Genomic DNA, 10,933 nt, shown 5'->3' with positions numbered 1-10,933 from the left:
TTCTCTGCACAGTAAAAATCAAAGTCCTCAAGAGTGCTTATAAGGTTCTACTTTGACCTCACCTGCTCTGTACTCTCTCCCTGACCAGAGTTGCCACTTTGCTGTTGCTCAAACATATCAGATAACAATTAATCTTAGGATCTTTGTGCAAAGCTTCTCTTCCTGAAAAGTTCCCAATCTCCCTCATTTTCTCCACCTCTTTTCCCAGTTGTGATCTATTTAGTAAACTCTACTCTGATCATCAATTTAAAATGGCACCTCCAGATATTTTCAACCCACGTTTCCCTATATTTTATTTTTCCATTGCACTTGTCACCTGATCTACCCGTGTATTATGTTTATTGATGCTCTCTTCTTGCTCTAACATAAGCTCCACAAGAGTAAGAAGCCTTGACTGTTTTTTTTTTTTTCTTTGACTTATTCTAAGAACTATGAACAGATGCTCAATAAATATTTTTGAATGAATTGGATGAATATTGCATAACGCCTGTAGAAGCTAAACCATAGATCTGGAACCAAATTATCTTACCTCTCATTTAAAATCAGAAGTTTAAACACTTTAACAGCAATAATACATTTTTTATAATATTATCATTCCATTTACACATGACAAAAGAAAATTCAGCAAAATCACATAATTGATAACTAATAAACCCAGAATTTAAGCCCATCTTAAGACCAGTGCCAGAGATTTCTAATACTCTACAATGTTCCTTTTATTGAGTACTTTTGAGCAAGTCATTTGCAGTCTATGAGATTCTTTTCTGTCATCAGATACAGGGGATATCAATGTTTTCAATGCATTATTATGGTAAGAAGCAGAGATAATATTTGTATCATTTGCCTGACAAATAATTGTAATACTGGAAATATTTGTAATATTTTCCTGAGAAATAATGAAAAAGATTTTCTTGGCAAATAATAAGCAAATCAAATGAAAATAATATTTTAGTCCTTCTCACATGATAGTTGCAATAAGAGATATCTCAAGCAAGTTCAATCCTTATGGGATATGTCTCTGCCCTTTTAAAAGACATGTGGGAATGCAGTAGATTGGGGAATCAATGTAAAGGACCAAGAAATTGGCTTACCTAATTTTAATTTAGAACTTATGCTAGAAAGTATTTTTTTCCTCAAAAGGCAGAACTAACCTCTCAGTCAGTTCAGTCAGTTCAGTTGCTCAGTCATGTCCGACTCTTTCGACCCCATGAATTGCAGCACAGCAGGCCTCCCTGTCCATCACCAACTCCTGGAGTTTACTTGAACTCATGTCCGTTGAGTTGGTTATGCCATCCAGCCATCTCGTCCTCTGTCATCCCCTTCTCCTCCTGCTAATAACAAATGGTGGTTTGTTTTTTTTTGTTGTTTTGTTTTGTTTTGTTTTTTTAGAATGTTATCTAGCATATTTCCTTAGCCGTGAAGCCAGGGTCCCAGGGACACTGGGACAGTTGCAACCATTTAGAGAGCTCTGTTAAAATTCTGATTCATCAGAATTAAGAGTTAAAGACTCCAAATCTCCATTCCACTTTGTCATTTACCCAAACAGGTACTGCTAAGCACATCACCTTATCAGTTTCTATAAATGAAACCCATAGAGCTAATACTCACATAGTGCTAATGCTGTACCAGACACTCTCCCTGTATGTTAGCTCCTCGGATCCCCCAAACAGCTCTCCAGTTTGGGACATTACTGAGAGTGGAGGTCGCTAAAAATGATAAGAAAGAGCTGATTTCCGAAAGACAGGACATTTCGATAAACAGAGAAACAAGATGAAAGCACTCCCAAAAGAATAACAGCATTGACTCTGTGAGCTAATAAACATGCATTTAATACTTAGTGACGGGCACCTGCAGCCTTGTGCATTCCAAATATATAAGCAAGGTATGGTTCCTCATAGAAAGGAGTTTACAGATTTTACAGCCTAGATGGAAAGACAAGGAGACATTTAATCATTATGTATATACCAATTGTGACAAATATTATAAAAAAATAAATGTTTGGAAGCAAAGAGAAAGGGAAGGTTTACTTTTTAGTGGGATAGATAATATTTTACAAAGTAGATAATACATGAATATGAGGAATAATCAGGATTCTGAGTAGTAAAGACAAAATTACAGGTATGCCAAGCAGAGAAATAATCTGAGGGCATGATCTACAAAGGGGCTTCCCAGGTGGTGCTAGTGGTAAAGAACCTGACTGCCAATGCAGAAGACATGAGAAAGGCGGGTTTGATCCCTGAGTCAGGAAGATCCCCTGAAGGAGGGCATGGCAACCCACTCTAGTATTGTTACCTGAAGAATCCCATGGACAGAGGAGCCTGACAGGTTACAGTCCAGAGGGTCACAAAGAGTCGGGTAGGACTGAAGTGACTTAGCACACACAAGGTCTGTGAAAGAGCAATTGGCTGAAAAGCAGAAATGAGTGCAGAGTACAAAGGGTAAAAATGAGGAGTATGTACAAAAAGATAGAGTTTTAATAGGGTGATCGTTAAGTCCTGTTAAGTTACTGAGAAATCTGTTTAATGAGAAAAATAAATGAAGGGGAAAAAACCTTCCTAACTGTCCAGGCAATTAATCCTATTTTATGAATGTGTGTGTGTGTATTTGTTTGTGTGTGTGTGTGTTCATGTGCATTATATGCAGAGTTAGCAGTCATTATACACTTGCAATCATCCCTGAGGGAAACCCAAGAACTTGCTGACATTTTTTCTCTTCTCTCTCTAAATTACTCTTTAAGGAAACACAACTAGACTCATTGATCCCACAGTAAAGCAAATTTATTCTTAAAGGACTAAAATAAATACCATGGTTTTAATCAGCTCTAAGAAAACATCCCAGGCTCTCTTCTCCTCCCCCTGCCTCAAGTACATTTGAGGCAGTGCAAGGTCCTAGTTTGAGAGGATGGATGTCAGTGCAAGTAATTACAAGCTGCAACATAATTTCCTTAAAACGACACACATACTAGACAAATAGTTATTTGTGGTTATACAGTGGATAAAGTTACTACAAAAATAGTAGCACACCTTATAATAGTGCTGCATGCCATAATTTACCTTTGCTATATCTGAAGTGTCATATCTTGTTCCAGACTTAATACTTAGTAACTAACAATTTAAAGTACAAATCCCCAGCTTAAGAAGTAGAATAATTAGAAGAGGCAAGCCTCACTTTTTACATAAAAAATATAGTGAATCACACAAAATGCCTGAGGGTTATATAGAAGAAATAAATAATTTTTAGTTATGAAAAATGTGGAGCAATTTTCAGATAACTTATATAAAACATACAGGAAACTCAATGCAGATATGCAGAAGGGTAGTAATGAACCATAAAATGACAACAGGCTTCTCTGAAAGAAATGCCATAAGATAACTTTAATTTAATAAACCCATGTCATCTAGAAATAGAATTAAATTTACCGTTGTAAAAACTGCAGCCAAGTTCATCACAAATTTTATCCACCACAAGTGAATGTAATGAGAGAAAATGGCCAGCCCTTTCTGACTTATGCTTAGAGAAAAATAAGCATTGGGGCAATTGCCCTTCTGTTTTCTCATCATACAAAATAAATTTCTCATTAAACAACAATAAGAGAACAAAAATATCAACAATGGTAAAAGCTAAGTAAATAAGTGATCCTTATTACTTATAAGTAATAAGTAATATAAGTAATAAGTAATCCTTATTACTTATATAAGTAATATAAGTATCAGTAATAAGTAATATAAGTAATATAATAATTATATAATTATTTACATATATAAATTTTATATATTTTATAAATTTATACATATACATTTATAAATTTTATATATAAAATTTATATACTATATATTATATAATAAAGGTAATATAAGTAATAAGTAATATAAGTATAATATAAGTAATCAGTTATCCTTATTACTTATAATATACAAGCAAAGTAATCCTTTGCTTTTCTAAATTTAATGACATTAATTAAATTTCTGATTTATGCAAATCAGAAATATGCAATCCCCAAATGTGAGAGTGCTCATAAAGCAACACAAGGTGAGGGTCTATAAAAAGAAGAGACTAAATGTATCAAAAGCAGTATGGATGGAAAAAAGAAGACAACATGTTTAAAAATGTGTCATTTTCAGCCATGAGTAACCAAAATGCAAACCATTCCAAGGAGGTGATAGCGCTGAAAAACTGGTTGTCAGAAATAGGGAATGAGCTGTGGAGACAGAGCTAGCAAAGGCAGCAAATTTTCAATAAGCATCACTGTGGAGGAAGCAGAAATTAGACAGGGAAGGCAGGGAATCAAGATGGGAATTAGTCAGCTTCCAAATTTGAAGGAATAAGAGAGATTTGGTCCCAATATACATGAGCCTTAAGATATGGAAACAATTAGTTGATAAAGTTTAAGCCAAATAGCATCTGTTTTCTCTGTGAATTAGAAGATCACCTGTTATAATAAAGAGGGACTTTCAGTTAAACATGGTGAATAGAACCCAGGAGTTCAATATTTCTTCCTTACAAAAGTCCCACTAAAATTCCTTTATAGGAATAAAAGTCATTTTTAATGAAAGAGCAAATAGAATGAAAAGTGTAAAGTGATCAAGGAAGTAATTGTATCATAGGAGACTGGTGGACAAGATTCTTAGAATTATGATGAAGGGAAATCTCAGGATATTAGTGCATGGTTTTAGGGAGAAATCAATCTGGGTAGAATAGGAGGATTAGGGTCTCTAGGAGCATTGACCTTGTAGATTAAAAAAAGTAGATGATAGACAGATAGCAAGAAAGAAATATAGATAGTAAGATACATAGATACACTGATTATTTAATGTGTTTGATCATTTATTCATGTTTTATACTTCTCTCAGAGTTGGAGGAAAATGACTAGCTAGTACATTGAAGACCAAGCAAATGTTATAATGAAGTAATTATAAATTCTAGAAAAAATATAAACTATTTAGAGAAAATGTCTCTATGGTTTATTAAGTGGTTCAGCTTAAATAATATTTACATATTCATAGGCATATAAACAGTGAATATTTACTTAAAGAAAAACTTTAATAAATCATATTGAGTGCATAGTGGAGAGGAAGTGTGTGCACCTGCATGTGTGTGGATGTAAGAGATAGATAAGGAAAGAGAGAGCAGGGTGAGAAAAATAAAAGACGGGGCAGCTTATCAGCATGTTTTGGACAGCTAAATATTCATCTTTGCAATAAATATGCATATATAATTAAAATAAATTCTAGTCTCAGTAACTTAAGAGGTTTTGTCAAGTGGGACTAGGGATTAGGCTATAGATATAACAGAGATTACTCTTTTTATTATAGCCATTAGCTGCCATGTTGTTTTTGTGGCTCAGTTGCTAAGGCATTTCCGACTCTTTGCAACCCCACAGACTGCAGCACGCCAGGCTCCCCTGTCCTTCACTATATCCTAGAGTTTGCTCAGATTCATGTTCATTGAGTTGATGATGCCATCCAACCATCTCATCCTCTGTTGTCCCCTTCTCCTCCTGCCCTCAATCTTTCCCAGCATCAGGGTCTTTTCAAATGAGTCAGCCCTTTGCATCAGGTGGCCAAAGTATTGGAGTTAGCTTCAGCATCAGCCCTTGCAGTGAATATTCAAGACTGATTTCCTTTAGGATGGACTGGTTGGATCTCCTTGCAGTACAAGGGACTCTCAAGAGTCTTCACCAACATCACAGTTCAAAAGCATCAATTCTATAGGGCTCAGCCTATGAGCCATACATGCTGTCTAGGGTTTTTAATATGCTCTCTAGGTTTATCAGAGCTTTCTTTCCAAAGAGCAAGCATCTTTTAATTTCATGGCTGCAGTCACCACCTGCCGTAATTTTGGAGCCAAAAAAAATAAAATCTGTCATTGCTTCCACTTTTTCTCATTAAGTGATGGGACCAGATGCTACAATCTTAGAATTTTGAATGCTGAGTTTGTCAGCTTTTTCACTCTTCTTTCACCCTCATCAAGAGGGTCCTTAGTGCCTCTTCACTTTCTGCCATTAGAGTGTTATCAGCATATCTGAGGTAACAATTCAAGTATACTACTTAAATTAAAATTGTTTTAATTAAGAAGAGTGAAGGAGCAATGTCAAAGTTTTGGGGGATCATAGGATTCCAAAGAGTTTTGAAGGATAAGAAGGAAAAAATACCTGTTTAATAGAGAGAAAATGCTTTAGCTTGATACTAGTCCTTAAAAAGTGTCTCAGTCTATGTTTCCAATCATATCTACCACCGTTTCAAAAATAATCTACCCTATTATGCAACCACACTAGATTATTTGCCCAACTCAATGATGCCCTCCATCACTATCATGAAATCATTCTTCTCTATGTCCATCTGTTGAAATTCTAGCAATCCTTCAAAGCCAGTCTCTATGCTTTTCATTTTTCCCCTGATCCTCATCCACATGGAATCTCTTCTTCCTGTGAGTCTCACTAACTCTCACTGTGTCTACTTTATCATTTTTGCATATTCATCTCACTCTAAGCTGCTTAAATTTTGAGGCTATGTAACTTATATTTGCCTCCCTTGTATTAACTAACAAAGCGTTTATATAAATGTTAGTCTTTTCATGGCTGTGTTGAATTAGATTGAATTAGATTGAAATGTGACAGTCAGTTTCTATTTTTAAAAGAAATACTATTACATTGCTGGGCTTCCCTGGTGGCTCAGTTATTAAGACTATACTACAATGCTGTGGGAGTCCTAAGTTTGACCCTGTGTTGGGAAGATCCCCTGGAGAAGGGAAACAGCTACCCAATTCAGTATTCTGTCCTGGAGAATTTCATGGACTGTATAGTCCATGGATTCACAGAGTCGGACACAACTGAGTGACTTTGCATATATATATTACATTGCTATTAATTTAATTATTATCACCAGCTTAAATTACTTAAACCACTACTACATGTAACTTAAGAAAGATAAAATTGAGAATATAACTGTTATCATTTGGATATTTTATTTAGCAGTTCTTTTCAATCACAACTATGAAGTAAAATACTCTTTAAAGCTGTATGTATAAACACAAAATAGTCATGGAGACAGTATATAATAAGTCATGATTTGATCATATATCATTAGTTACAGGTCTATTTTTTATTAGACTCTTTTTGAGAAAACAATAAAGAGCAGTCTTTAGTCACTATTAAAATTATCTATGGAAATAATAAAAGTCATTTAAAGTAAAATAATTGATGATTTGTTTTAATTGGTGAGGACAGAAATTTCTCCTTAGTAAATTATTAGATACTTTTATTTCTATATTTTAAACTATTAATTTTTAGGCACTTAGAATATTTCAGGCACTGTCTATAGCATTTACAATTGTCGCATTATTCTCACAGAAATCGCTGCAGACAGAAAATAATAGTAAGGCACATAACAATTAGTATTTGCTAAACGCTCATCTAGGAGCTTTCTACACAAACTAAAGCATTAAGTTTCACAACTCTATGAAACAGGGACTAGTATTATCACTTTCATTCTACAGTTGAGGAAACTGCAGCTTAGTAACTTCTCTGTGGTCTCACAGGTAGAGTGTAATATCTGGATCAGAATTCAGGATTCAGAATCCAAGCTTTAACTGCTATGTTGAATATGTATCCTTATTGCTATTAGTATCCTCATTCTTTAGATCAGCAACCTGAGGCTTGTGCTTGCATGTATGCTAAGTCGCTTCAAACACGTCCGACTTTTTGCAGCCTTATGTAGCCTGCAAGGCTCCTTTGTCCATGAGATTCTCCAGGCAAGAAAACTGGAGTGGGTTGCTGTACCCTTCTCCAGAGAATCTTCCCAATCCAGGGAGCAAACAGACACCTCTTATGTCTTTTTCATTGGCAAACTTGTTCTTTGCCAGGAGTGCCACCTGCAAAGCCCCAGTCTGAAGCTTAGAGATGATATGAAGGTGATAGAACCAGAATTTGAACTCAAGTCTGTTGTGTTTAATACATTTTGTCATAAGCCTAATATTAGAAAAAAAAATTAGAAAAAAATATTTTTTAAATAAATTTAACTAACTGTGTTAGTTTCTGCCACACATTAACATGAATCAGTCATAGGTCTATATAGGTCTCCTCCCTCTTGAAACTCCCTGTCAACTCTTAACACCACCCTGCGCCCCCCGCCCCCGCCGCCCAGAGGTTGTCACAGAGCATCAGGTTGAGCTCCCTGGGTCACATAGCAACTTCCCATTGGCTATCTATTTTACATGTGGTAATGTATATGTTTTAAATGCATTCTTATTTAATATATTTGTATTAATGTATTATTTTAAGTATTTTAAACCTTGATTTAAGAAAATTAGCAAAACAAAAATCAAAATAAAAGGCTATATTCTATTTCTAAATTCTATGCTTATATTTTAAAATAATTTGTATGATTCATCTCACGTTCATACATTTCTGTATCTATCATCAGAAGATTTGAAGATTTTAAATCCATTGCACATTTTGTAGGTCTTTTATGTAAATTAGGCATAAGACATTCTCAAACACTGACTTGTTTATTCTTCAGCTAGTAGTTTTGTTTTCAGATAAAGCATGCTTTTATAAAAATGCTCACAATTCACTTTTAAAGTACTCTGTGATTTTTAAACTGAATTTTTTTTTTTACTATTCTGTTCTGTGCTACATGTTTTGCTGCCCAAGTAGGCAGTTGCCCATATGCAGTTTCAATGGATTCTTTCTGATGTCCCAAAATAAATCAAATTATACAGCAAGCAGGGATATCGCTAAAGTCTATGTAAATAAAGATACATAAAAAATTAAATATAACCTGTCATTTGCCCTGTAACTATTGAAAGTAAAACTATTCATGTTGTTCCAAATAAAACTCCTGAGGGTCACAGTTTTTTCTGAGAGGGTGGCAACTAAGAATGAACACTTTTTAACAGGGAGAGAAAAGGTCTTTTGAAGACCTGGTCAGGTCTAGTCCCCATGGTTCCTTTTTGCTTTACCATATCCCAGCCCTGCTCAGAAAGATTACAGGACTTTCTTTCATCCACCCGTATACCACTGAGAGTAACTTCAAAGGGAATTGTCACAACAGTGTGCAGTAGTCTGTAAATATATAAAGCATACTATGGAAGCTGCTCAGTGTGTGGCTAAAAAAAAAAAAGTTTCCCTGTTTGGAAAAGGCATAGCATCTCAGAGCTGTTTTGTTCTTTGTTTTTAACTAACTGTAGCATTATTTCTCAAGGAACTAGTTTCTGGAATTTTGGCGTCTTCCTTCTATGACATTATCCTCATCTGCCTCAACTTCCTACTGACTACCAAAGCCCCTGGAGGATCCCTTCTTCCATATCACTTCAGGATTTGTTCAGTATCTTACTGAGTCTTCTTGCCTCAAGTTTTCCTTCTCTTCTGTACATCCTAAACTAAATGACTAATTCAGTTTGACTATATGTCTAACGTCTATGTTTTGTCTAATATCCATAAATCCAACTATCTTAAAAAGAATAAAAGTGATGAATCTAACTTTCATACTTGCCTTATAACTTATTTTATGTAATACATTGTTTAAAAAGATAATTGTTTCTATTTGTAAACCTAGCATAATAGAAAGAAGTATAAGTTTACATCTCCAAGGAGTTTACAGTCTTACTGGAGACAAACTAGAAACTAAATTAACAATGACAAATATTATATGCTAAGTATTTAATATGAGAAAGATAAAACAAGTCTTAGAAATTGCTTGACATATCAGAATTCACTGCAACATTGAGTCTTCACTGAGACAGTGTTCTTATTTGAACTTTCTTTTGGTTTTAATTTTTTCTCCCAAGGTTGGAGAAGTTTTTAGTCACTCTTTTATCAAATACATTTTCTGCCTCTGTCTTTCTTTCTTCTCCTCCTGCAACTCCTACACTGTGAATGTTATTATGCTTGATGTTGTTCCAGAGGTCCCTTAAACTACCCTCAATTTAAAAAATAATTTTTTTGTGCCTCGATTGGGTGTTTTCTATTATTCTCTCTTCTAGGACACATATGAATTCTTTTGTGTCACCTAATTTTTTGTTGATTCCCTCTAGTGTATTTTTCATTGCTGGTATCATATTCTTCAACGCTGATTGGTTCATTTAAAAAAATATTTTCTAATTCTTCACTGAAATTCTTACTCAATTCCTCTGTTCATCTCCTGAGTTATGAGCATTTTTATGACTGTTACTTGGAACTTTTTATCAATAAATCACTTACCTCCATGTCATTAGGGATTTTCCCTGGAATTTTATTTTGTTCCTTTATTTGGAACATATTCCTCTGTATTCTCGTTTTGTTTGACTTTCTGTGTTTGTCTCTATTAATTAGGTGAAACAGTTTCCTTTCTTAGTCTTAAAGGTGTGTCCTTGTGTTGGAGCATCTTCTTTATATAGACTGTAAGTGTCTGGTGGCTTTGGTGGGAGGGTTGGAGCTAAAGTAAGCCCAGGTCAGAATTTTTTCCAGGGCACTCTGGGGCTACTGCCTTGGTGGTGTGGGTTGAAGTTGGAGTTGGGAGTGAGCCAGGAGCTGCTGTCTTGGCTGGGATGAGGGACAGTGAAGCTGGAACCTAGGGCATGCCAGGGCTTCTCCTGTGGCCCTTGGGAAATTGTCTCCTGGGGGGGGGGGGAGTAGGGGCTGGAGTCAGAGCACAGAGTGGACTAAGGATTCTCCTGGGCACACCTTGGGGAAGAAGGGGACTAGAGCTTGAGTGTCTACACCTGGAGCCTGGTGCCAGCGCTTCTCCCAGGGCATGCTGGGGTCCACAGCATTGATAGGTTAGGGCTGTAACTGGAGATGTGAGATCAGGAGCTTAGTGAAGGCTGGGATGTCTTCTGTGATGCACCAGGGACCACTACCTAGGTAGGGGTAAAGGTTGTGTGGGGGAAGGTTGGAGCTGGACCTGGGTGTGGGCTGGGGGTTGTGCTGGGGTGTGGCCTTAGAAGGCCAGTTAGA

General features: G+C 35.8%; 1 long non-coding RNA gene across 1 annotated transcript; it reads right to left on the bottom strand.

Annotated features, from left to right (window-relative positions):
• Nucleotides 1–1,272: 1,272 nt before the first annotated feature.
• LOC122677969 lies at nucleotides 1,273–2,617 on the bottom strand. Its single transcript, XR_006335969.1, has 3 exons — nucleotides 2,293–2,617; nucleotides 1,609–1,706; nucleotides 1,273–1,331 (listed from the first exon to the last, which is right to left on the bottom strand). It is a non-coding gene; the product is annotated as an uncharacterized LOC122677969 (long non-coding RNA).
• Between the last annotated feature and the right edge of the window lie 8,316 nt (nucleotides 2,618–10,933).

The sequence above is a fragment of the Cervus elaphus genome, chromosome 20 (genome assembly GCF_910594005.1).
Source record: "Cervus elaphus chromosome 20, mCerEla1.1, whole genome shotgun sequence".
Classification (NCBI taxonomy): Eukaryota; Metazoa; Chordata; class Mammalia; order Artiodactyla; family Cervidae; genus Cervus; species Cervus elaphus.
Note: the sequence above shows the minus strand (reverse complement) of the source record. Positions and strands in the feature narration are given on the sequence as shown.